The following is an 18191-nucleotide window of genomic DNA, read 5'->3' on the forward strand; positions in this document are numbered from 1 at the left end:
TTGTGATGGCGGATGTGATGTGATGGTGGATGGGATGTGATTGTGGATGGGATGTGATTGTGGATGGGATGTGATTGTGATGTGATTGTGGATGTGATGGGATGTGATGGTGGATGTGATGGTGGATGTGATGTGATGGTGGATGTGATGGTGGATGTGATGTGATGGTGGATGTGATGTGATTGTGGATGTGATGGTGCATGTGATGTGATTGTGGATGTTATGTGATTGTGGATGTGATGTGATTGTGGAGGTGATGGTGGATGTGATGTGATGGTGGATGTGATGTGATTGTGGATGTGATTGTGGATGTGATGGTGGATGTGATGGTGGATGTGATGTGATTGTGGATGTGATTGTGGACGTGGATGTGATTGTGGATGTGATGTGATTGAGGATGTGATGTGATTGTGGATGTGATGGGATGTGATTGTGAATGTGATGTGATTGTGGATGTGATGTGATTGTGCATGTGATGTGATTGTGGATGTGATGTGATTGTGGATGTGATGGGATGTGATGTGATTGTGGATGGGATGTGATTGTGGATGTGATGTGATTGTGGATGTGATGGGATGTGATTGTGGATGTGATGTGATTGTGGATGTGATGTGATTGTGGATGTGATGTGATTGTGGATGGGATGTGATTGTGGATATGATGTGATTGTGGATGTGATTGTGGATGTGATGTGATGTGATTGTGGATGTGATGGGATGTGATTGTGGATGTGATGGGATGTTATTGTGGATGGGATGTGATTGTGCATGTGATGTAATTGTGGATGGGATGTGATGGGATGTGATGGTGGATGTGATGTGATGGTGGATGGGATGTGATTGTGGATGTGATGTGATTGTGGATGTGATGTGATTGTGGATGTGATGGGATGTGATTGTGCATGTGATGTGATTGTGGATGTGATGGGATGTGATTGTGGATGTGATGTGATTGTGGATGGGATGTTATTGTGGATGTGATGTGATTGTGGATGGGATGGGATTGTGGATGTGATGGGATGTGATTGTGGATGTGATGTGATTGTGGATGTGATGGGATTGTGGATGGGATGTGATTGTGGATATGATGTGATTGTGGATGTGATGTAATGTGATTGTGGATGTGATGGAATGTGATTGTGGATGGGATGTGATTGTGGATGTGATTGTGGATTTCATTGTGGATGTGATGGTGGATGTGATGGTGGATGTGATGTGATTGTGGATGTGATGTGATTGTGGACGTGGATGTGATTGTGGATGTGATGTGATTGTGGATGTGATGTGATTGTGGATGTGATGGGATGTGATTGTGAATGTGATGTGATTGTGGATGTGATGTGATTGTGCATGTGATTGTGGATGTGATGTGATTGTGGATGTGATGGGATGTGATTGTGGATGTGATGTGATTGTGGATGGGATGTGATTGTGGATGTGATGTGAATGTGGATGTGATTGTGGACGTGGATGTGATTGTGGATGTGATTGTGGATGTGATGTGATTGTGGATGTGATGTGATTGTGGATGTGATGGGATGTGATTGTGAATGTGATGTGATTGTGGATGTGATGTGATTGTGCATGTGATGTGATTGTGGATGTGATGGGATGTGATTGTGGATGTGATGTGATTGTGGATGTGATGGGATTGTGGATGTGATGGGATGTGATTGTGGATGTGATGTGATTGTGGATGTGATGGGATTGTGGATGTGATGGGATGTGATTGTGGATGTGATTGTGGATGTGATGGGATGTGATTGTGGATGGGATGTGATTGTGGATGTGATGGGATGTGATGTGATTGTGGATGTGATTGTGATGTGATTGTGGATGTGATGTGATTGTGGATGTGATGGGATGTGATTGTGGATGTGATGGGATGTTATTGTGGATGGGATGTGATTGTGCATGTGATGTGATTGTGCATGTAATGTGATTGTGGATGTGATGGGATGTGATGGTGAATGTGATGTGATGGTGGATGTGATGTGATTGTGTATGGGATGTGATTGTGGATGTGATGTGATTGTGGATGTGATGTGATTGTGGATGTGATGGGAAGTGATGGTGGATGTGATGTGATGGTGGATGGGATGTGATTGTGGATGTGATGGGATGTTATTGTGGATGGGATGTGATTGTGCATGTGATGTGATTGTGGATGTGATGTGATGGGATGTGATGGTGGATGTGATGTGATTGTGTATGGGATGTGATTGTGGATGTGAAGTGATTGTGGATGTGATGTGATTGTGGATGTGATGGGATGTGATGGTGGATGTGATGTGATGTGATGGTGGATGTGATGTGATGGTTGATGTGATGGTGGATGTGATGTGATTGTGGATGTGATGGTGGATGTGATGTGATTGTGGATGTGGATGTGATTGTAGATGTGATTGTGGACGTGGATGTGATTGTGGATGTGATGTGATTGTGGATGTGATGGGATGTGATTGTGAATGTGATGTGATTGTGGATGTGATGTGATTGTGGATGTGATGGGATGTGATTGTGGATGTGATGTGATTGTGGATGGGATGTGATGTGATTGTGGATGTGATGGGATGTGATTGTGGATGTGATGGGATGTGATTGTGGATGGGATGTGATTGTGGATGTGATGTGATGTGGATGTGATTGTGGATGTGATTGTGGATGTGATGTGATGTGATTGTGGATGTGATGGGATGTGATTGTGGATGTGATGGGATGTTATTGTGGATGGGATGTGATTGTGCATGTTATGTGATTGTGGATGTGATGTGATGGCGGATGTGATGTGATGGTGGATGGGATGTGATTGTGGATGGGATGTGATTGTGGATGTGATGTGATTGTGGATGTGATGTGATTGTGGATGTGATGGGATGTGATGTTGGATGTGATGTGATGGTGGATGTGATGTGATGGTGGATGTGATGTGATGGTGGATGTGATGTGATGGTGGATGTGATGTGATTGTGGATGTGATGGTGCATGTGATGTGATTGTGGATGTGATGGTGGATGTGATTTGATTGTGGATGTGATGGTGGATGTGATGGGATGTTATTGTGGATGGGATGTTATTGTGCATGTGATGTGATTGTGGATGTGATTGTGGATGTGATGGTGGATGTGATTGTGGATGTGGACGTGATTGTGGATGTGATTGTGGATGTGATGTGATTGTGGATGTGATGTGATTGTGGATGTGATGGGATGTGTTTGTGAATGTGATGTGATTGTGGATGTGATGTGATTGTGCATGTGATGTGATTGTGGATGTGATGGGATGTGATTGTGGATGTGATGTGATTGTGGATGGGAGGATGTGATGTGATTGTGGATGTGATGTGATTGTGGATGTGATGTGAAGGAATTGTGATTGTGGATGTGATGTGATTGTGGATGTGATTGTGGATGTGATGTGATGTGATTGTGGATGTGATTGTGGATGTGATGGGATGTGATTGTGGATGGGAGGTGATTGTGGATGTGATGGGATGTGATGTGGATGTGATGTGATTGTGGATATGATGTGATTGTGGATGTGATGTGATTGTGGATGTGATGGGATGTGATGTGATTGTGGATGTGATGTGATTGTGGATGTGATTGTGGATGTGATGGGATGTGATGTGATTGTGGATGTGATTGTGGATATGATGTGATTGTGGATGTGATTGTGGATGTGATGGGATGTGATTGTGGATGTGATGTGATTGTGGATGTGATGGGATGTGATGGTTTATGTGTTGGTGGATGTGATGTGATGTGATGGTTGATGTGATGGGATGTGATTGTGGATGTGATGGGATGTGATTGTGGATGGGATGTGATTGTGGATGTGATGGGATGTGATGTGATTGTGGATGTGATGGGATGTTATTGTGGATGGGATGTGATTGTGCATGTGATGTGGATGTGATGGGATGTGATGTGATGGTGGATGGGGTGTGATTGTGGATGTGATGTGATTGTGGATGTGATGTGATGGTGGATGTGATGTGATGGTGGATGTGATGGTGGATGTGATGTGATGGTGGATGTGATGGTGGATGTGATGTGATGGTGGATGTGATGTGATTGTGGATGTGATGGTGCATGTGATGTGATTGTGGATGTGATGTGATTGTGGATGTGATGCGATTGTGGATGTGATGGTGGATGTGATGTGATTGTGGATGTGATTGTGGATGTGATGGTGGATGTGATGGTGGATGTGATTTGATTGTGGATGGTATGTGATTGTGGATGTGGATGTGATTGTGGACGTGGATGTGATTGTGGATGTGATGTGATTGTGGATGTGATGTGATTGTGGATGTGATGGGATGTGATGTGAATGTGCATGTGATGTGATTGTGGATGTGATGGGATGTGATTGTGGATGTGATGTGATTGTGGATGGGATGTTATTGTGGATGTGATGTGATTGTGGATGGGATGGGATTGTGGATGTGATGGGATGTGATTGTGGATGGGATGTGATTGTGGATGGGATGGGATTGTGGATGGGATGTGATTGTGGATGTGATGGGATGTGATGTGATTGTGGATGTGATGTGATTGTGGATATGATGTGATTGTGGATGTGATTGTGGATGTGATGTAATGTGATTGTGGATGTGATGGGATGTGATTGTGGATGGGATGTGATTGTGGATGTGATTGTGGATTTCATTGTGGATGTGATGGTGGATGTGATGGTGGATGTGATGTGATTGTGGATGTGATGTGATTGTGGACGTGGATGTGATTGTGGATGTGATTGTGGATGTGATGTGATTGTGGATGTGATGGGATGTGATTGTGAATGTGATGTGATTGTGGATGTGATGTGATTGTGCATGTGATTGTGGATGTGATGTGATTGTGGATGTGATAGGATGTGATTGTGGATGTGATGTGATTGTGGATGGGATGTGATTGTGGATGTGATGTGAATGTGGATGTGATTGTGGATGTGATTGTGGATGTGATGTGATTGTGGATGTGATGGGATGTGAATGTGATGTGATTGTGGATGTGATGTGATTGTGCATGTGATGTGATTGTGGATGTGATGGGATGTGATTGTGGATGTGATGTGATTGTGGATGGGATGTGATTGTGGATGTGATGTGATTGTGGATGTGATGGGATTGTGGATGTGATGGGATGTGATTGTGGATGTGATGTGATTGTGGATGTGATGGGATGTGATTGTGGATGGGATGTGATTGTGGATGTGATGTGATTGTGGATGTGATGGGATGTGATTGTGGATGTGATGTGATTGTGATGTGATTGTGGATGTGATGGGATGTGATTGTGGATGTGATGGGATGTGATTGTGGATGTGATGGGATGTTATTGTGGATGGGATGTGATTGTGCATGTGATGTGATTGTGCATGTAATGTGATTGTGGATGTGATGGGATGTGATGGGATGTGATGGTGGATGTGATGTGATGGTGGATGGGATGTGATTGTGTATGAGATGTGATTGTGGATGTGATGTGATTGTGGATGTGATGTGATTGTGGATGTGATGGGATGTGATGGTGGATGTGATGTGATGGTGGATGGGATGTGATTGTGGATGTGATGGGATGTTATTGTGGATGGGATGTGATTGTGCATGTGATGTGATTGTGGATGTGATGTGATGGGATGTGATGGTGGATGTGATGTGATGGTGGATGGGATGTGATTGTGTATGGGATGTGATTGTGGATGTGAAGTGATTGTGGATGTGATGTGATTGTGGATGTGATGGGATGTGATGGTGGATGTGATGTGATGTGATGGTGGATGTGATGTAATGGTTGATGTGATGGTGGATGTGATGGTGGATGTGATGTGATGGTGGATGTGATGGTGGATGTGATGGTGGATGTGATGTGATTGTGGATGTGATTGTAGATGTGATTGTGGACGTGGATGTGATTGTGGATGTGATGTGATTGTGGATGTGATGTGATTGTGGATATGATGTGATTGTGGATGTGATGGGATGTGATTGTGAATGTGATGTGATGTGATTGTGCATGTGATGTGATTGTGGATGTGATGTGATTGTGGATGTGATGGGATGTGATTGTGGATGTGATGTGATTGTGGATGGGATGTGATTGTGGATGTGATGTGATTGTGGATGTGATGGGATGTGATTGTGGATGTGATGGGATGTGATTGTGGATGGGATGTGATTGTGGATGTGATGTGATTGGATGTGATGCGATAGTGGATGTGATTGTGGATGTGATTGTGGATGTGATGGGATGTGATTGTGGACGTGATGGGATGTTATTGTGGATGGGATTTGATTGTGCATGTGATGTGATTGTGGATGTGATGTGATGGGATGTGATGGCGGATGTGATGTGATGGTGGATGGGATGTGATTGTGGATGTGATGTGATGGTGGATGTGATGTGATGGTGGATGTGATGTGATTGATTGTGGATGTGATGGTACATGTGATGTGATTGTGGATGTGATGGTGGATGTGATTGTGGATGTGATGGTGGATGTGATGTGATTGTGGATGTGATGGTGGATGTGATGGTGGATATGATGTGATTGTGGATGTGATGTGATTGTGGACGTGGATGTGATTGTGGATGTGATGTGATTGTGGATGTGATGTGATGGGATGTGATTGTGAATGTGATGTGATTGTGGATGTGATGTGATTGTGGATGTGATGTGATTGTGCATGTGATGTGATTGTGGATGTGATGGGATGTGATTGTGGATGTGGATGGGATGTGATTGTGGATGTGATGTGATTGTGGATGTGATGGGATTGTGGATGTGATGGGATGTGATTGTGGATGTGATGTGATTGTGGATGTGATTGTGGATGTGATGGGATGTGATTGTGGATGGGATGTGATTGTGGATGGGATGTGATTGTGGATGTGATGGGATGTGATGTGATTGTGGATGTGATGTGATTGTGATGTGATTGTGGATGTGATGGGATGTGATGTGATTGTGGATGTGATGGGATGTGATTGTGGATGTGATTGTGCATTTGATGTGATTGTGGATGTGATGGGATGTGATGGGATGTGATGGTGGATGTGATGTGATGGTGGATGGGATGTGATTGTGTATGGGATGTGATTGTGGATGTGATTTGATTGTGGATGTGATGTGATTGTGGATGTGATGGGATGTGATGGTGGATGTGATGTGATGGTGGATGGGATGTGATTGTGGATGTGATGGGATGTTATTGTGGATGGGATGTGATTGTGCATGTGATGTGATTGTGGATGTGATGTGATGGGATGTGATGGTGGATGTGATGTGATGGTGGATGGGATGTGATTGTGTATGGGATGTGATTGTGGATGTGAAGTGATTGTGGATGTGATGTGATTGTGGATGTGATGGTGGATGTGATGTGATGTGATGGTGGATGTGATGTGATGGTTGATGTGATGGTGGTTGTGATGGTGGATGTGATGTGATGGTGGATGTGATGTGATTGTGGATGTGATGGTGGATGTGATGTGATTGTGGATGTGGATGTGATTGTAGATGTGATTGTGGACGTGGATGTGATTGTAGATGTGATGTGATTGTGGATGTGATGTGATTGTGGATATGATGTGATTGTGGATGTGATGGGATGTGATTGTGAATGTGATGTGATTGTGGATGTGATGTGATTGTGCATGTGATTGTGGATGTGATGTGATTGTGGATGTGATGGGATGTGATTGTGGATGTGATGTGATTGTGGATGGGATGTGATTGTGGATGTGATGTGATTGTGGATGTGATGGGATGTGATTGTGGATGTGATGGGATGTGATTGTGGATGGGATGTGATTGTGGATGTGATGTGATGGGATGTGATGCGATAGTGGATGTGATTGTGGATGTGATTGTGGATGTGATGGGATGTGATTGTGGATGTGATGGGATGTTATTGTGGATGGGATTTGATTGTGCATGTGATGTGATTGTGGATGTGATGGGATGTGATGGCGGATGTGATGTGATGGTGGATGGGATGTGATTGTGGATGGGATGTGATTGTGGATGTGATTGTGGATGTGATGGGATGTGATGGTGGATGTGATGGTGGATGTGATGTGATTGATTGTGGATGTGATGTGATAATGGATGTGATGGTACATGTGATGTGATTGTGGATGTGATGGTGGATGTGATGTGATTGTGGATGTGATGGTGGATGTGATGTGATTGTGGATGTGATGGTGGATGTGATGGTGGATGTGATGGTGGATATGATGTGATTGTGGATGTGATTGTGGACGTGATTGTGGATGTGATGTGATTGTGGATGTGATGTGATTGTGGATGTGATGGGATGTGATTGTGAATGTGATGTGATTGTGGATGTGATGTGATTGTGCATGTGATGTAATTGTGCATGTGATGTGATGGGATAGGGGATGTGATGTGATGGTGGATGGGATGTGATTGTGGATGGGATGTGATTGTGGATGTGATGTGATTGTGGATGTGATGTGATTGTGGATGTGATGGGATGTGATGGTGGATGTGATGGTGGATGTGATGGGATGTGATTGTGGATGTGATGTGATTGTGGATGTGATGGGATGTGATTGTGGATGGGATGTGATTGTGGATGTGATGTGATTGTGGATGTGATTGTGGATGTGATTGTGGATGTGATTGTGGATGTGATGTGATGTGATTGTGGATGTGATGGGATGTGATTGTGGATGTGATGGGTTGTTATTGTGGATGTGATGTGATTGTGCATGTGATGTGATGGCGGATGTGATGTGATGGTGGATGTGATGTGATTGTGGATGGGATGTGATTGTGGATGTGATGTGATTGTGGATGTGATGTGATTGTGGATGTGATGGTGGATGTGATGTGATGGTGGATGTGATGTGATGGTGGATGTGATGTGATGGTGGATGTGATGTGATTGTGGATGTGATGTGATTGTGGATGTGATGGTGCATGTGATGTGATTGTGGATGTGATGGTGGATGTGATGGGATGTTATGGTGGATGTGATGGGATGTTATTGTGGATGGGATGTTATTGTGCATGTGATGTGATTGTGGATGTGATTGTGGATGTGATTGTGGATGTGGATGTGATTGTGGATGTGATGTGATTGTGGATGTGATTGTGGATGTGATGGGATGTGTTTGTGAATGTGATGTGATTGTGGATGTGATGTGATTGTGCATGTGATGTGATTGTGGATGTGATTGTGGATGTGATGTGATTGTGGATGGGAGGATGTGATGTGATTGTGGATGGGATGTGATTGTGGATGTCATGTGATTGTGGATGTGATGGGATGTGATGTGATTGTGGATGTGATTGTGGATATGATGTGATTGTGGATGTGATTGTGGATGTGATGTGATTGTGGACGTGGATGTGATTGTGGATGTGATGTGATTGTGGATGTGATGGGATGTGATTGTGAATGTGATGTGATTGTGGATGTGATTGTGCATGTGATGTGATTGTGGATGTGATGGGATGTGATTGTGGATGTGATGTGATTGTGGATGGGATGATGTGATGGGATTGTGGATGCAATGTGATTGTGGATGTCATGTGATTGTGGATGTGATGGGATTGTGGATGTGATGGTGGATGTGGATGTGATTGTGGATGTGGATGTGATTGTGGACGTGGATGTGATTGTGGATGTGATGTGATTGTGGATGTGATGTGATTGTGGATGTGATTGTGAATGTGATGTGATTGTGGATGTGATGTGATTGTGCATGTGATGTGATTGTGGATGTGATGTGATGTGATTGTGGATGGGATGATGTGATGTGATTGTGGATGGGATGTGATTGTGGATGTCATGTGATTGTGGATGTGATGGGATTGTGGATGTGATGGGATGTGATTGTGGATGTGATGTGGTTGTGGATGTGATTGTGGATGTGATGGGATGTGATTGTGGATGGGATGTGATTGTGGATGTGATGTGATTGTGGATGTGATGGGATGTGATGTGATTGTGGATGTAATGTGATTGTGGATGTGATTGTGGATATGATGTGATTGTGGATGTGATTGTGGATGTGATGGGATGTGATGTGATTGTGGATGTGATTGTGGATGTGATTGTGGATATGATGTGATTGTGGATGCGATTGTGGATGTGATGGGATGTGATTGTGGATGTGATGGGATGTGATGGTGGATGTGATGTGATGGTGGATGTGATGTGATGGTTGATGTGATGGGATGTGATTGTGGATGTGATGTGATTGTGGACGTGAATGTGATTGTGGATGTGATTGTGGATGTGATGTGATTGTGGATGTGATGTGATTGTGGATGTGATGGGATGTGATTGTGATTGTGGATGTGATGTGATTGTGGATGTGATGTGATTGTGCATGTGATGTGATGGGATGTGATAGGGGATGTGATGTGATGGTGGATGGGATGTGATTGTGAATGGGATGTGATTGTGGATGTGATGTGATTGTGGATGTGATGGGATGTGATGGTGGATGTGATGGTGGATGTGATGGGATGTGATTGTGGATGTGATGGGATGTGATTGTGGATGGGATGTGATTGTGGATGTGATGGGATGTGATGTGATTGTGGATGTGATTGTGGATGTGATTGTGGATGTGATGTGATTGTGGATATGATGGGATGTGATTGTGGATGTGATGGGATGTTATTGTGGATGGGATGTGATTGTGCATGTGATGTGATTGTGGGTGTGATGTGATTGTGGATGTGATGTGATGGCGGATGTGATGTGATGGTGGATGGGATGTGATTGTGGATGGAATGTGATTGTGGATGTGATGTGATTGTGGATGTGATGTGATTGTGGATGTGATGGGATGTGATGGTGGATGTGATGGTGGATGTGATGTGATGGTGGATGTGATGTGATGGTGGATGTGATGTGATTGTGGATGTGATGTGATTGTGGATGTGATGGTGCATGTGATGTGATTGTGGATGTGATGGTGGATGTGATGTGATTGTGGATGTGATGGTGGATGTGATGGGATGTTATTGTGGATGGGATGTTATTGTGCATGTGATGTGATTGTGGATGTGATTGTGGATGTGATTGTGGATGTGATGGTGGATGTGATGTGGATGTGGATGTGATTGTGGACGTGGGTGTGATTGTGGATGTGATGTGATTGTGGATGTGATGTGATTGTGGATGTGATGGGATGTGTTTGTGAATGTGATGTGATTGTGGATGTGATGTGATTGTGCATGGGATGTGATTGTGGATGTGATGTGATTGTGGATGGGAGGATGTGATTTGATTGTGGATGGGATGTGATTGTGGATGTCATGTGATTGTGGATGTGATAGGATTGTGGTGGGATTGTGGATGTGATGGGATGTGATTGTGGATGTGATGTGATTGTGGATGGGATGTGATTGTGGATGTGATGGGATGTGATGTGATTGTGGATGTGATTGTGGATATGATGTGATTGTGGATGTGATTGTGGATGTGATGTGATTGTGGACGTGGATGTGATTGTGGATGTGATGTGATTGTGGATGTGATGGGATGTGATTGTGAATGTGATGTGATTGTGGATGTAATTGTGCATGTGATGTGATTGTGGATGTGATGGGATGTGATTGTGGATGTGATGTGATTGTGGATGGGATGATGTGATGTGATTGTGGATGCGATGTGATTGTGGATGTCATGTGATTGTGGATGTGATGGGATTGTGGATGTGATGGTGGATGTGATGGTGGATGTGATGTGATTGTGGATGTGGATGTGATTGTGGACGTGGATGTGATTGTGGATGTGATGTGATTGTGGATGTGATGTGATTGTGGATGTGATGGGATGTGATTGTGAATGTGATGTGATTGTGGATGTGATGTGATTGTGCATGTGATGTGATTGTGGATGTGATTGTGGATGTGATGTGATTGTGGATGGGATGATGTGATGTGATTGTGGATGGGATGTGATTGGATGTCATGTGATTGTGGATGTGATGGGATTGTGGATGTGATGGGATGTGATTGTGGATGTGATGTGGTTGTGGATGTGATTGTGGATGTGATGGGATGTGATTGTGGATGGGATGTGATTGTGGATGTGATGTGATTGTGGATGTGATGGGATGTGATGTGATTGTGGATGTAATGTGATTGTGGATGTGATTGTGGATATGATGTGATTGTGGATGTGATGTGATTGTGGATGTGATGGGATGTGATTGTGGATGTGATGTGATTGTGGATGTGATTGTGGATATGATGTGATTGTGGATGTGATTGTGGATGTGATGGGATGTGATTGTGGATGTGATGGGATGTGATGGTGGATGTGATGGTGGATGTGATGTGATGGTGGATGTGATGTGATGGGATGTGATTGTGGATGTTATGTGATTGTGGATGTGATGTGATTGTGGATGTGATTGTGGATGGGATGTGATTGTGGATGGGATGTGATTGTGGATGTGATGGGATGTGATGTGATTGTGGATGGGATGTGATTGTGGATGTGATGGGATGTGATGTGATTGTGGATGTGATTGTGGATGTGATGTGATGGGATTGTGGATGTGATGTGATGGTGGATGTGATGATGGATGTGATGATGTATGTGATGTGATTGTGGATGTGATGGTGCATGTGATGTGATTGTGGATGTGGATGTGATGTGATTGTGGATGTGATGGTGGATGTGATGTGATGGTGGATGTGATGTGATTGTGGATGTGATTGTGGATTTCATTGTGGATGTGATGTGATTGTGGATGTGATTGTGGACGTGGATGTGATTGTGGATGTGATTGTGAATGTGATGTGATTGTGGATGTGATGTGATTGTGGATGTGATGGGATGTGATTGTGAATGTGATGTGATTGTGGATGTGATGTGATTGTGCATGTGATGTGATTGTGGATGTGATGTGATTGTGGATGTGATGTGATTGTGGATGTGATGGGATGTGATGGTGGATGTGATGTGATGGTGGATGTGATGTGATGGTGGATGTGATGTGATGGTGGATGTGATGTGATTGTGGTTGTGATGGTGGATGTGTTGTGATGGTGGATGTGATGGTGGATGTGATGTGATGGTGGATGTGATGTGATTGTGGTTGTGATGGTGGATGTGATGTGATTATGGATGTGATAGTGGATATGATGTGATGGTGGATGTGATGTGATTGTGGATGTGATGTGATGGTGGATGTGATTGTGGATGTGATGTGATTGTGGATGTGATGTGATTGTGGGTGTGATGGGATGTGATTGTGAATGTGATGTGATTGTGGATGTGATGTGATTGTGGATGTGATGTGATTGTGGATGTGATGGGATGTGATGTGATTGTGGATGGGATGTGATTGTGGATGTGATGTGATTGTGGACGTTATGGGATGTGATTGTGGATGTGATTGTGGATGTGATGGGATGTGATTGTGGATGTGATGGGATGTGATTGTGGATGTGATGGGATGTGATTGTGGATGTGATGGGATGTGATTGTGGATGTGATGGGATGTGATTGTGGATGGGATGTGATTGTGGATGTGATGGGATGTGATGTGATTGTGGATGTGATTGTGGATGTGATTGTGGATGTGATGTGATTGTGGATGTTATTGTGGATGGGATGTGATTGTGGATGTGATTGTGAATGTGATGTGATTGTGGATGTGATGTGATTGTGGATGTGATGGGATGTGATTGTGAATGTGATGTGATTGTGCATGTGATGTGATGTGATTGTGGATGTGATGTGATTGTGGATGTGATGGGATGTGATGGTGGATGTGATGTGATGGTGGATGTGATGTGATGGTGGATGTGATGTGATTGTGGTTGTGATGGTGGATGTGATGTGATGGTGGATGTGATGTGATTGTGGTTGTGATGGTGGATGTGATGTGATTATGGATGTGATTGTGGATGTGATGTGATGGTGGATGTGATGTGATTGTGGATGTGATGTGATGGTGGATGTGATTGTGGATGTGATGTGATTGTGGATGTGATGTGATTGTGGATGTGATGTGATTGTGGGTGTGATGGGATGTGATTGTGAATGTGATGTGATTGTGGATGTGATGTGATTGTGGATGTGATGTGATTGTGGATGTGATGGGATGTGATTGTGGATGTGATGTGATTGTGGATGGAATGTGATTGTGGATGTGATGTGATTGTGGACGTTATGGGATGTGATTGTGGATGTGATGGGATGTGATTGTGGATGGGATGTGATTGTGGATGTGATGGGATGTGATTGTGGATGGGATGTGATTGTGGATGTGATGGGATGTGATGTAATTGTGGATGTGATTGTGGATGTGATGTGATTGTGGATGTGATGGGATGTGATTGTGGATGTTATTGTGGATGGGATGTGATTGTGCATGTGATGTGATTGTGGATGTGATGTGATGTGATGGATGTGATTGTAAATGGGATGTGATTGTGGATGTGATGTGATTGTGGATGTGACGCTTTTGGGAGTGAAAGCCGGAACCGACGCAGAAAATGTTCCGGCCACAGCGTAATGGTTGAGGGGTGAAAGCCAAAAATGGAGCATGAGATGTTCCGGCCGCTGTGACGTTCTTATTTTCTACAAAAGTAAGTGAAAATTATCATTTTCACCTACATTGGCAGAAATGAAGTGATAATATATAGGCCCCATATATCACTTTCACACCATTGTACCCTATCACACTTGATTGGGATGTGGAAACTGGATCCGGCGAATAACTTGTCCATACAGTATGCAGCTATGTGCCTGGAGGATGAAAGCTGGAACCTGTGAATGAAATGTCACCGCCTTGGCAAGGTGCTTGGGGGTAAAGCCGGAACTGACGGATGAGATGTTCTGGCCACGGCGAGGTGTTTTTGGAACTGAAAGCTGGAACCGACGCATGAGATGTTCTGGACGCGACGGGATGCTTCTGGGAGTGAAAGCCGGAACCGACGCAGAAAATGTTCTGGTCACGGCGTAATGGTTGGGGGATGAAAGCCAAAAACAGTATGAGATGTTCCAGCCACTGTGAGGTACTTATTTTCTATAAAAGTAAGTGAAAATTATCATTTTCACCTACATTGGTAGAAATGAAGTGATAATATATAGGCCCCATACATCACTTTCACACCATTGTACCCTATCACACTTGACTGGGATGTGGAAACTGGATCCGGCGAATAACTTGTCCATATGCAGCTATGTGCCTGGAGGGTGAAAGCTGGAACCTGTGAATGAAATGTCACCGCCTTGGCAAGGTGATTTTGTGGGTGAAACCTGGAACCGGCACAAGAAATGTTCCGGCGTGATGGTTGGGCAGTGAAAGCCAGAACCGGCGCATGAGATGTACCGACTGCTGCAAGGTGCTTATTTTCTACAAAAGTAGGTGAAAATTGTTATTTTCACCTGCTTTGGTAAAAGAAAAGTGATAATTTTTAGACCCCATATACCACTTTCACACCGCTGTACCCTTTCACATTCGATTAGGGTGTGAAAACCGGAATCTGGGAATAACTTGTACGCAGCTATGTGCCTGGAGGGTAAAATCTGGAACCTGTGATGAAATGTTCCTGACTTAGCAAGGTGCTTGGGGGTTGAAGCCGGAACCGACGGATGAGATGTTCTGGCCGTGACGAGGTGCTTTTGGAAGTGAAAGCTGGAACCGACGCATGAGATGTTCTGGCATGCGACGAGGTGCTTTTGGGAGTGAAAGCCGGAACCGACGCAAGGAATGTTCCTGTCGCGGCGTGTGAGTTACTTATTTTCTACAAAAGTAGGTGAAAATTGTTATTTCCACCTACTTTGGTAAAAAAAATGTGATCATTTATAGGCCTCATATACCACTTTCACACCGCTGTACCCTTTCACATTAGATGAAGGTGTGAAAGCCGGAAACCGACGCATGAGATGTTCTGGCCTGCGACGGGATGCTTTTGGGAGTGAAAGCCAGAACCGACGCATGAGATGTTCTGGACGCGACGGGATGCTTTTGGGAGTGAAAGCCGGAACCGACGCATAAGATGTTCTGGCCTGCGACGAGATGCTTTTGGGAATGAAAGCTGGAACCGACGCAGAAAATGTTCCGGCTGCGGCGTGATGGTTGGGGGGTGAAAGCCAAAAACGGAGCATGAGATGTTTCGGCCGCTGTGTGGTACTTATTTTCTACAAAAGTAATGATAAATTTCACCTACTTTTGTAGAAATTAAGTGATAATATATAGTCCCCATAAACCACTTTCACACCACTGTACCCTATCACACTTGATTGGGATGTGAAAACTGGATCCGGCAAATAACTTGTCCATATGCAGCTATGTGCCTGGAGGGTGAAAGCTGGAACCTGTGAATGAAATGGTACTGCCTTGGCAAGGTGCTTTTGTGGGTGAAACCTGGAACCGGTGAAAGGAATGTTCCAGTAGCGGCGTGGTGGTTTGGCGGTGAAAGCCGAAACCGGCGCATGACATGTACCGGCTGCTGTGAGGTACTTATTTTCTACAAAAGTAGGTGAAAATTGTTATTTCCACCTTCTTTGGTAAAAAAAAGTGATCATTTATAGGCCCCATATATTACTTTCACACCGCTGTACCCTTTCACATTCGATTGGGGTGTGAAAATCGGAACCTGGGAATAATTTGTTCCATACACGGCTATGTGCCTGGAGGGTAAAAGCTGGAACCTGTGAATGAAATGTTCCCGACTTGGCAAGGTGCTTGGGGGGTTAAGCCAGAACCGACGGATGAGATGTTCTGGCCACGACGAGGTGCTTTTAGGAGTGAAAGCCAGAACCGACGCATGAGATGTTCTAGACGCGACGGGATGCTTTTGGGAGTGAAAGCCGGAACCGACGCAGAAAATGTTCCGGCCACGGCGTAATGGTTGAGGGGTGAAAGCCAAAAACGGAGCATGAGATGTTCCGGTCGCTGTGACGTTCTTATTTTCTACAAAAGTAAGTGAAAATTATCATTTTCACCTACATTGGCAGAAATGAAGTGATAATATATAGGCCCCATATATCACTTTAACACCATTGTACCCTATCACACTTGATTGGGATGTGGAAACTGGATCCGGCAAATAACTTGTCCATACAGTATGCAGCTATGTGCCTGGAGGGTGAAAGCTGGAACCTGTGAATGAAATGTCACCGCCTTGGCAAGGTGCTTGGGGGTAAAGCCGGAACCGACGGATGAGATGTTCTGGCCACGGCGAGGTGTTTTTAGAACTGAAAGCTGGAACCGACGCATGAGATGTTCTGGACGCGACGGGATGCTTCTGGGAGTGAAAGCCGGAACCAACGCAGAAAATGTTCTGGCCACGGCGTAATGGTTGGGGGATGAAAGCCAAAAACAGTATGAGATGTTCCAGCCACTGTGAGGTACTTATTTTCTATAAATGTAAGTGAAAATTATCATTTTCACCTACATTGGTAGAAATGAAGTGATAATATATAGGCCCCATACATCACTTTCACACCATTGTACCCTATCACACTTGATTGGGATGTGGAAACTGGATCCGGCGAATAACTTGTCCATATGCAGCTATGTGCCTGGAGGGTGAAAGCTGGAACCTGTGAATGAAATGTCACCGCCTTGGCAAGGTGCTTTTGTGGGTGAAACCTGGAACCGGCACAAGAAATGTTCCGGCGTGATGGTTGGGCAGTGAAAGCCAGAACCGGCGCATGAGATGTACCGACTGCTGCAAGGTACTTATTTTCTACAAAAGTAGGTGAAAATTGTTATTTTCACCTGCTTTGGTAAAAGAAAAGTGATAATTTTTAGACCCCATATACCACTTTCACACCGCTGTACCCTTTCACATTCGATTGGGGTGTGAAAACCGGAATCTGGGAATAACTTGTACGCAGCTATGTGCCTGGAGGGTAAAATCTGGAACCTGTGATGAAATGTTCCTGACTTAGCAAGGTGCTTGGGGGTTGAAGCCGGAACCGACGGATGAGATGTTCTGGCCGTGACGAGGGGCTTTTGGAAGTGAAAGCTGGAACCGACGCATGAGATGTTCTGGCCGCGACGGTATGCTTTTGGGAGTGAAAGCCGGAACCGATGCATGAGATGTTCTGGCACACGACGAGGTGCTTTTGGGAGTGAAAGCCGGAAACGACGCAAGGAATGTTCCGGTCGCGGCGTGTGAGTTACTTATTTTCTACAAAAGTAGGTGAAAATTGTTATTTCCACC

This window comes from Crinia signifera, unplaced genomic scaffold, assembly GCF_055691185.1.
Source record: "Crinia signifera unplaced genomic scaffold, ASM5569118v1 HAP2_SCAFFOLD_94, whole genome shotgun sequence".
NCBI lineage: Eukaryota > Metazoa > Chordata > Amphibia > Anura > Myobatrachidae > Crinia > Crinia signifera.